This window comes from Antechinus flavipes, chromosome X, assembly GCF_016432865.1.
Source record: "Antechinus flavipes isolate AdamAnt ecotype Samford, QLD, Australia chromosome X, AdamAnt_v2, whole genome shotgun sequence".
NCBI classification, from domain to species: domain Eukaryota; kingdom Metazoa; phylum Chordata; class Mammalia; order Dasyuromorphia; family Dasyuridae; genus Antechinus; species Antechinus flavipes.
In genome coordinates, this window is record NC_067404.1 from 6,165,554 (window position 1) to 6,176,541 (window position 10,988).

Genomic DNA, 10,988 nt, shown 5'->3' on the forward strand with positions numbered 1-10,988 from the left:
TCTTGGCAAAGAGATTGGAGTGGTTTGCCATTTCCCTTCTCCAGCTCAGCTTACAGAGAAACAGGCAGTATGACAGGGGAAAGTGCTTTGCCCAGAGACACACAGCTACTAAGTTTTTGAGGCCAGTCTTCTTGACTATAGACACGGTCCACTGTGCATCGTGGCGCCCCCCAGTGGCTTGAGTCTTAAACACCTAGTAAAGTACCAGGCACTTTGGCAAGCGCTGGAGATGCAAAAAGAATGGCCTCCAAAAATGGAACCCACCTTCAAACTTGCCTTCCAATGGAGGCAATGACATGCGGATAACAACCATATGTAAGAGAAGTAGTGCGATGTCTCTCTACTCATGCTACTAGCTTGAGCCCCCCACCAGCTGTGTTCCATTATTAGCTGTCAGTAAGGAGCAATCCAGCTCGTTTAATCACATCAGCTGATTTACAGAGGGGTGTTTAGTTTGAAGATGCAAAAAGAATAAAAGTACAAGCATTTGCTCCCAGTGCCTTGGAAACAGCATCTTTCCCATGCCACTTTTTCCTCTGCCCAGTAGGTTCCCTCGGCATGGCTCCTATGTCCATTGCATTCACCATGTTCACACTCACTTGTGGTGGGACTGCTCCATGAATCCTCATCTTAGCTACTCTGGATGCTAGTCCCAAGCCGCTATTTGGTCCTCAGTATAACAATGCCGTGCTACCTGCAAACCTGAACCCTGAAAAGATGCAAGGCTAGAATCCTATTGATTTGGGGGGATTCACAAGATGGGTGGTTCCAATCCCTTCACCTAAAATGGAAAAGAATAAACACATAGGCCAAGGACTGAAGGCTTTTCGTGGGACTACATTGTCTCTCACCACCTGCTGCGAATGGAATAACACCACCAGAGGACAGCAGATCAGGAACAACCAAAGTGGCCAAACCCAATACAGCTGTTTAGGTAGGAAAATTGGAACAAGAAGGATATGGAAGGGGCAGCTAGGTGGCGCAGTGGACAGAGCACCAGCCCTGAAGTCAGGAGGACCTGAGCTCAGATCTGGTCTCAGACGCACCTCCTAGCTGTGTGACCCTGGGCAAGTCACTTAACCCCAAATGTCTCCGCAAAAAAAAAAAAAAAAAAAAAAAAAAAAAGGACTTTGAGTAAAGAAAGCAGGTCACCTTTAGAACAAATTTGAAAGGTTTCCTTCACTTCATAGGAAGAGAGTGGAAATGAGTTAGCTCAAGAATTTGTGCTCTGCTAGAGGAAGCCCCTGACACCCAGCCTTGTTTTCCCCACCACCCTTCGAGGTGAAGAAATCATCTGTCAAATAGCTACTCTATTCTGACCTCCCTCCCTTCAAAGCTAGTAAACAATCAATAAGATAAACTATCACTCTTTGCAGATGATATGATGATATGCTTAGAGAATCATCCAAAATTTTTCAGCATTGACCCTTGCAAAACTTTCTGTTCCAAATTTTTCCCTCCTTCCCCCCAGCCCCTCCCCTAGATGTCAGGTAATCCAATATATGTTAAAGTATATGTTAAATACAATATGTATAAACAGAAGTTAAAAAGGTTTTTGTACAAACAAAATTAATTCAAACAAGATTAGAAGGGAAACAATAAACTGGGAAAACATTTTTACAAAGGTTCTGATAAAGGCCTCATTTCTAAAAATCAAAGTTATCAAACTGTGCATCCCCTTTGATCCAGCAGTGTTTCTACTGGGCTTATACCCCAAAGAGATCCTAAAGAAGGGAAAGGGACCTGCATGTGCCAAAATGTTTGTGGCAGCCCTGTTTGTAGTGGCTAGAAGCTGGAAACGGAGTGGATGCTCATCAACTGGAGAATGGCTGGGTAAATTGTGGTATATGAATGTTATGGAATATTATTGTTCTGTAAGAAATGACCAGCAGGATGAATACAGAGAGGCTTACATGAATTGATGCTGAGTGAAATGAGCAGAACCAGGAGATCATTATATACAGCAACAACAAGACTATACAATGATCAATTCTGATGGACATGGCCATCTTCAACAAGGAGATGATTTAAACCAGTTCCAATTGTTCAGTGATGGAGAGAGCCATCTACACCCAGAGAGAGGCCTGTGGAACTGAGTGTGGACCACAACATAGCATTTTCATGTTTTCTGTTCATGTTTGGCTTGTATTTTGTTCTCCTTTTCAGGTTTTTTTCTTTCTAGATCCAATTTTTCATGTGCAGTAAGGTAACTGTATGAATATGTATACATATATTGAATTTAACATATATTTTAACATATTAACATGTATCGGACTACCTATCATCTAGGGAAGGGGTGGGGGAAGGAGGGAAAAACTTGGAACAGAAAGTTTTGCAAGGATCAATGTTGAAAAATTGCCCATGCATATGTTTTGTAAATAAAAAGCTTTCATTAAAAAAAGAAAAGTAAATAGATGTAATCAAAAGAGAGAAATGGAAACTAAAAAAAAAAAAGAAATAGAGTGGTGGATCAGTGGAACAGGTTAGATTACACATGACACAATAATAAATGACTATAGTAATCTAGGATTTCATGAACCCTCAAATTCCAGCTTCTGGGGTAAGAACTCACTATTTCACAAAATTGCTGGGGAAACTGGAAAATAATGTATCAGAAACTTGGTATAGACCTACATTTCAGACCCCATATCAAAATAAACTCAAAATGGGTACATGATTTGGACTTCAAGGATGATACCATAAGCAAATTAGGAGAGGAAGGGGTGGTTTACCTATCAGATCTTTAGAGAAAGGAGGGATTTATGACCAAAGAAGAAGTAGAGAACATTATGAAATTCCCAGTGGACAACTTTGATGACATTAAATTTAAAAGGTTTTGCACAAACAAAACCAACAACAAACAAGATTAAAAGGGAAGGACAAAGCTGGGGAAAAAATGTTTACAGCCAGTATTACTGAAAAAGGTCTCATTTCTAAAATATATAAAGAACTGTGTCAAATGATAAGAATCCAAGTCATTCTACAACTGATAAATGGTCAAAGGATGCGAACGGATAATTTTCACATGATGAAATTAAAGTCATAAAATCATATGAAAAAATGCTGTCAATCACTATTGATTAGAGAAATGCAAATGAAAACAACTCTGAGGTACCACTCATACTTCTCAGATTGTCTAAAATAACAAAAAAGATGATAAATGTTGGAGGGGATGTGGGAAAAGTGGGACACTAGTATATTGTTGTGGAGTTGTGAAATGATCCAACCATTCTGGAGAGAAATTTGGAACTATGCCCAAAGGACTATCAAACTACATACACTTTGACTCAGCAGTACCATTACTGGGTCTGTATACCAAGGAAATCATAAAGGAGGGGAAAGGACCCATGTGCGCAAAAATGTTTGTAGCCGCTCTTTTTGTGGTGGCAAAGAATTGGAAAATGAGTGGATGCCCATTAATTGGGGCTGAATAAGTTATAGTAGATGAAAGTAATGGAATATATTTTTGTTCTATTAAAAAGGATGAACAAACTGATTTTAGAAAGGCCTGAGATTTACACGAACTGATGCAAAACAAGTCGAACCAGCAATACATTGTACACAGTAACAGCAAGAAGGTGATGATTAACTACGAAAGACTTGGTTCTTTTCAGCTGTTCAATGATCCAAGGCAATTCCAATAAACTTTGGGTGGAAAATGCCATCTGCATTCAGAGAGGGAATCATGGAGACTGAATATAAATCAACACATGCTATGTTCACTTTTTGTTTGTTTGTTTCTTTGTTTTCTCTCATAGTTTTCCCCTTTTGTCCTGATTTTTCTCTCCCAACATAATTCATAAAGAAATGTGTATTAAATGAATATGCACATATAACCAGAAAACAAGAAAAAAGGGGGAGAAAGCTAGTAAACAGAAATCAAGATAGATTCTAGTCCCCAGACTAGCTGCATTCTCAGAGGATTATGGATCATAGCCTCATGGTCAAATGGAGAAACTAGCTATTTTCTGGGTCTCCTAGACCAGAGCTTCTTACATCATCCCCCTCAGTTACTGTCACCCACTAAGGAGGATTAACTGAAGTAATATAGAATTCCAGATGAAGAAAGAAACCATTTCCCTAATATAAGAAGTATTAGATGCTGGGCCTGTACTTTGGACCATTTTCTACTTCAACAGCTTGAAGTTACCAGAGAAGGTCAATGTTACCTGGTGATTAACTATAGACTTCTGGGCACTAAACCAAGTTGTAGACACAATTGCCCACAGTGTCAGCCATACTGATTGTGTCATTTGGGATACTGAATCGAGCTCTAGCTAGAGTTAGCTCAATTCTCTTTCTATTCAGTTGTGATTCTGGTTTGATTTCTGTCTTGTGAGAAAACTATTTGATGATGAGAATTGTGAGAAAACTATTGCCCTGCATGCTAACTCAATGGAAAGTGTGGGAGAGAAGAGGCAGACGGAAGGACCACAGAGTTGTGGTGCTGACCTCACTGTCGTATACCTGTGAAACCTGGACAGTCTAGGGCGCCATGGCAGAAAATTGAACAACTTCCATTTGAATTGTCTTTGGAAGATTCTGAAGATCACCTGGAAAGATGAGCTACTGGACACTGAGGTCCTTTCTCCAACTAAACTGCCCAGCATTTGAACTCTACTGCAAAAAACATCACTCTAATGGGCTGGTCGCTTTGGTCAAATGACAAATGGACACTTGTCTAAAAGACTCTTTTACAAGGAACTTACACAAAGTAAGCAAGCTCTCGCATGGATCGAAGAAGAAGTGATTCAAGGACATTCTCAAGGTCTTTGAAAATTTTGTAGTAGATCGGAAGATGTGGGAAATACTGGCACGGGACCATTCAGCATGAGGTACCCACATAAAGAAGGTACTGCACTCTATGTGCAAAACAGATCGCCCATGAGGTACAGTACTTTCTTTAAAGCTATTTCCACTCCAAATGTTCACGCGCACTATTTGTTCCCAATCCCTGGGAGAGCCTTTCAAACTCACATTGGTTTCATCGGCCACAGTTGGGCACACTGTACCTTGACTCCAACTTAGCAGTGTCTTTTGGGTCCCCTTCAAGAATGAAAGACAACGACCACCAAGAGACCTTAACTAAAGACTTAGGTTATGCTGACCAGAAACCCAGACAGATCCAAGGAGTTTTCTCACAATCGTGTACCTCAAGTATCCCATGTGTCTTACCTGAAAACTTATCCCAGACTTACTCATCATTTACTGTTTCATCATTCCTTTGACTGAATACAAACACTTGGCGGGGAGTGGGTTCTCTCTTTTTCCGTTGCATGGTCCATACTCAGACATAGCTTGCAACCCTGGGTCACAAGCCCAGGGCAAGGAACAACACTAACATGCAGAGTTTGTTGCCACAGGAGAGTCAGGGACTATAGTCAAAGTTCCAGAGCAGAAAAGAGTGGTTGTGGTCACTCACAGACAAGAGCACAGGCCAGTAGAACAGAAAATATATTTCTCCTTAAATAATCCTATCTTGAAAAAAACTGAAAACTTATAGATCCCCAGAAATAGCTCTGAAAACAGATGCACAAAAAATTTGAAGCTTGAGTCAGAGCCCCCTGCACCCTAGGAGCAATGCCCAACTTTAACATATAAAGTTAAAAGTCAAGAAATAGACTAGAAAAGAAGCAAACAAGAAAAAAAGAACCTGAACAGCGAAAGTTACTATCTTGGCCAAACTCAGAAGACAACAAAGCCAAAATTGGTATATACTAAGCCTCAAAGAAAAATGTGAATTGGTCTCAGGCCCCAAAAGAATTCCCGGAAGAGTGTATCATCATTTCCATCATAACTCTATTTGATTCTATTGAAAGATGCAGTCTTCTCAGTAAATCACTAATTGATATGACAAACACTTTATCAAGAGTTTCTAACTCTGGGGCTTATAAGGGACCCCAATGTGAGAGGAAAAAAAAAGAGTTTGGCTGATGCATTGAGATGGCCAAAAGGGGCCAGTCTCCTTTGTTCCAGATAAAAGGTGCATCAGGAAAAGTAAATGGTAAAGAAAAGAAAATTGTTCATTTAGGGCTCAGGAGTCTCATCACATAGAGCTGTTGGTTTCTCTGGAAACATCTGGTGCAGTCCTCGGGTCTGGGGGGTATCTCAGAATAGTTTCCAACTGAGTGCCTTCTCTGGTTCAGGTCATTTGTAGAAATGCCCTTCTCCATGAAAAATTCCTTACAGAATTGGACTTAACAAAATTTAAAATTTATTTTGCCAATAACCAGCTCAATTAATGAAAGTTCAACCCATATATCTCTATTATCAGAAAATCAAATTTAGAACCTTTCCGACCAGAGAATTTGCATTTTTAGGTGAGCTAATTGTCAAGTTTAGAGATTCGAGAAAGTCAAATCCAAATCCAAAATTGGAAGCCAATTTTTACATTTGGCATTGTTCATTCTCCCATTAGAAGGATGAGATTCTGCTAAGGAACTACTAACATAACACTTTTTATAAGATGAACTCATGATTTCTCTCAAAAGTTGCCATGTTAAATACAATTTTAGCAAAAGATGGAATAGAATGTGGAAAAATATAATTTAAGAATAGTACTTATTAAATAAATTGTTTCTAATCAAACACTTTGGATTTCTAGCCATGCTCAAATGAGTAACTCCTACGAAAAGGGTCTCTCTTTTTAATTAGATATTTCTTTGAGGCATTTACAAGCTAGAGGACAAGCCATTCTTCTTTCAAAATAACCAATTTGTGATGAAATCCTTTTCATTAATACAGAATGAAGACAGTTATGGTATTAACCTCACTAAATAACAGAATTATATCCTGGTTTCCTAAGTCTCTGTTCCATGATCACCTAATTATCTCCTTACCATTGTGAGAAGTTAAAGAATTTTATCTTACATGGGAATTAGTTGTCCTTCATTCTCAAAGAGGACCAAGATGACATCACTATGTTAGAGTCAAGTTTTGAAGAATCCATGTGAACATTTGGGATGGAGTCTTTATATTTGTGCATCTCACGCTTCTTTTGAGCTGCTTCAATTCTGCTTTGCTCAGAGAGCACAGCCCCTTCTCTGGCGAGGACACGCCATGTTGGACAGTCGTGTGCCAGCGTCTTCCATGTCATACAATCAATTCTAAAGTTCCTAAGAGAGACCTTGAGGGTGTCCTTGCAAGTATTGCTTTTTTGGGCTCCTTGTGAGCACTTCCCCTGTGTGAGACCTTTTGGCAAGTGTACATTTGGGATTTGAATAATGTGGCCAGCCCAGCGGAGCTGTGCTCTGTGCAGCAGAGTTGGAATGCTCTGCAGTATAGTTCAAGAGAGGACCTCAGTGTCTGGTCCCTCATCCTGCCAGGTGATCTCCAGAATCTTCTGAAGACAATTCAGGTGGAAGCGAGGGATTCAGCTTCCTGGCACAGCGCTGGGATACTGTCCAGCTTTCACAGGAATACAACACTGAAGTCAGCACAACAGCTCTGTAGACCTTCACTTTGGTAGTCAGTCTAATACCTCTCCTCTCCCACACTTTGCTTCGGAGCTTCCCAAACACTGAGCTAGCTCTGGCAATGCATGTGCCAAGCTCATTATCAATGTAGACATCCCTGGAAAGTATAGTGCCAAGATATGAGAATTTATCCACAGTATTCAAAACTTCTCATCTGTTGGTTTCACATATAGATGGGGTGGTGCTGGCTGGTGGTAAGAGCAGACAAAGCTAAATACTTAATTACTTAGTTGTTCAAAATATATAAAGGACTAAAATTCTAGGAGGAACAGAACCAAGATGGTGGAGAGTAGACAAGTCTTTGAATTTTTCCTGGCTTCCCTCAGATCAATACCAGATTAAGGCTTGAACAGGTTTTGGAGTGACAGAACCCCAAAATACATGGAGTGTGATAAATTTACAGCAGAAAATATTTTGGAAGAACTTCAAGAAAGGTCTGTCTCAATTGGGCAGTTGAGGGGGAAGGGTTGTTGCAGGCCAGCATAGGTGCAGTGCAGGGAGACCAAGGCCAAGAGGCTTCTACATGCTGGGGAAATCTCGAGGGAGGCTCACAGCCAAAAGACAGCAGTATTTGCTATTCTATCCTGGCTCAGAAGCCAGTGAATCAGCAGACTAGCTGTGAGTGATCCAATACAACTACAGAAGGCCTCTGACCCCCAGCATAATGTAGGACTTGGCCACACCCACCCAGCACTGGAATGAAGCTGGCAGCCCTGGCCCCAAGGCATTGAGAAGCCACTGTCACCCGTAGCAGAAGTGTGGGATAATCTCCCCTTTGCCCTAAGAATAGATCTCAAACTTTAAAAATGAGTGAAAAAGGGGGGGGGGCAGCTAGATGGTTTAGGGGATAGAGCACCAGCCCTGAAGTCAGGAGGACCTAAGTTCAAATCTGGCGTCAGACACTTAACACTTCCTAGCTATGTCACTTAGGCCCTAGGCAAGTCACTTAACCCCAATTACCTCAGAAAAAAAAAAAAAAGAAAGAAAGAAAAAAAGCTCTGATGCTAGATAGCTTTTATGAAACAGAGAAGAATAGACCTCAAACCCTGAGGGCACTAAAGACAAAACAAGTCCAAATCAAGTCCCAAAGGGTGATATGAATTGATCTCCATCTCACAAAGCTTTCTTAGAAGAACTCAAAAAGGATTTTAAAAGAGAAAAGAAAAATGGGGAAAGGAAAAGAGAACTCTGGAAATTGAAACACAAATTGTATGAAAAAATCACTTCTGAAAGAATAGTTTTGGCAAAATGGAAAAAGAAAACAACTCCTTGAAAAACAGAATTTCCGAAATGGAAAAAAAATCCAAGGAACAAAACAACTCATTTAAAAGTTCAATTGGTCAAATGAAAAAGGAGATTAAAATAAGCTAACTGAAGAAAATAATTTGCCAAAAATTAGAATTGAACAAATGGAAGTGAATGATTCAATGAGACATCGAAAATCAGTCAAACAAAACCAAAAGAATGAAAAATAGAAGAAAATGTAAAATAACTCATTTCAAAAAACAACTGACCTGGTAAATAAATTGAGGAGAGACAATCTAAGAATTAATAGACTCCCTGAAAACCATAATGAAAAAAAGAACCCAGACAACATCTTTCAAGAAATCATCAAGGAAAACTGCCTGGACATCCTAGAATCACAGGGTAAACTAGCCATTGAAAGAATCCACCAATCACCTCCTGAGACCCCAAAATGAAAACTTCAAGGAATATAGTAGTTAAGTTCCAGAATTATCAGATCAAGGAGAAAATACTGTAAGTAGCCAGAAATAAACAATTCAAATATCGAGGAGTCAATATCAGGATTACCCAGAACCTACCAGATTCTGCTTTAAAGGATTGAAGGACCTGGAATGTGATCATCTGAAGGACAAAGGAACTTGGACTGTAGCCAAGAAGCAACTATCCAGCTAAATTGAGCATTATCTTTCAGGGGAAAAGATGGATATTCAATGATATAGAGGATTTTCATTTATTTTCTATAAAAAGACCAGAGCGGAACAGAAAATCTGATCTTCAAATACAGAATTCAAGAGAAGCATAAAAAGGTAAAAAGGGAAGGAAAAAACTATGTTTTTTTAAAGGACTAAAATTCTAGGCCAAATAACTGGAATCTTACAGCTGCTTCTCATTATAGTATCTCAGAAGCATTCCAGCATTATTAACCTATGAGATAAAGATAATACTTAATTTTGGTGGATAGTTGATGATAGAAATTTGTAGAGAGCCAGAACTCTGGAGAAGTCTACTTGAAACAAGGTGTTAACTCAGTGGAATTGATGAGATGATGGTTCTCTGATTCACATATCTACTTAGTTCTTAGTATGGTGATATAATGGTTCTCTAGTTCACACATAATCGGTATGGTGTAATGATGTAATTATGATAAGGTATATAAGGGCTAAGAAGGACTGGAAGATAGACATTCTATCTTTGACCAGCCTCGTGGTGGCTCTCATGCCTCCTGCACTAAGATCAAGACTGGGCTAGAATAAAGAATCTAGACTCTATTTTTGATCATTCTCATGATATCTATCCTGCTGAGACCAAGACCCATCCAAAGGACCTCCATAAAGCTAGCCTGAACACTACGAAAATTTTCCTTTTTATTATTATTATTATTATAGCTTTTTATTTACAAAACAAATGCATGGGTAATTTTTCAACATTGACCCCTGCAAAGCCTTCTGTCCCAAATTATCCTCTCCTTCCCCCCCCTTCCCCTACATGGCAGGTAGACCAATACATGTTAAATATGTTAAAGTATATGTTAAATACAATATATGTATACATATTTATACAGTTAGATGATAGCAATTTTCAATAAAAGAAGAAGCGGGACATAGCTTTATGTCAATTCCAGGCCAGAGACATATCAGAGACAGTCAATTGCTTTGAGCCAGATTTAAAGTCAGCCAGGTAAATGTTTTCTATTTAAGAGGACATACATAATGGGAAGGAGAATCCCACTTCAGCCCATGCCAAGAGTCTTTCTTCCAACATTTCCCATGAGAACTAGGTTTGGACGGATTCAATTTTCAAGGAGTATTGATTATAATCTTACATTGATAAATAAGAGATTCATCATAAAAAAAATTATAACTTATCTGGACTTAGAGAGATTTGCTATTAGAGGAAGAAATAAGGACATGAATTTAACACAGGAGTATTGGTTCTAAAATCCTCCATAAGTATAAGTAACCCAGCATAGTTAGATAGATTTCTTATATGGGAAAATTGAGAGTCTAACCTTAGCCTTCCCAAGAGACCTTATTCTCAGAGACAGAGATTGATGAGTCTTAGATCCCAGATGATACTCCCATTAAACTGCTGACCACTGATACTTTTCTTGAAGCCTCATTTAAGGGTGTCCCAAGGACACAACAAACCTAAGAATAAAATTCCAAAAGAATATTCAGGGTGTTTCCCTCCCCCCAAAAATGATTTCAACTCAAACAGTAAAGTTTCAGTAATCACAGTAGGACTGGGCACAATTGTTATCAATACCAT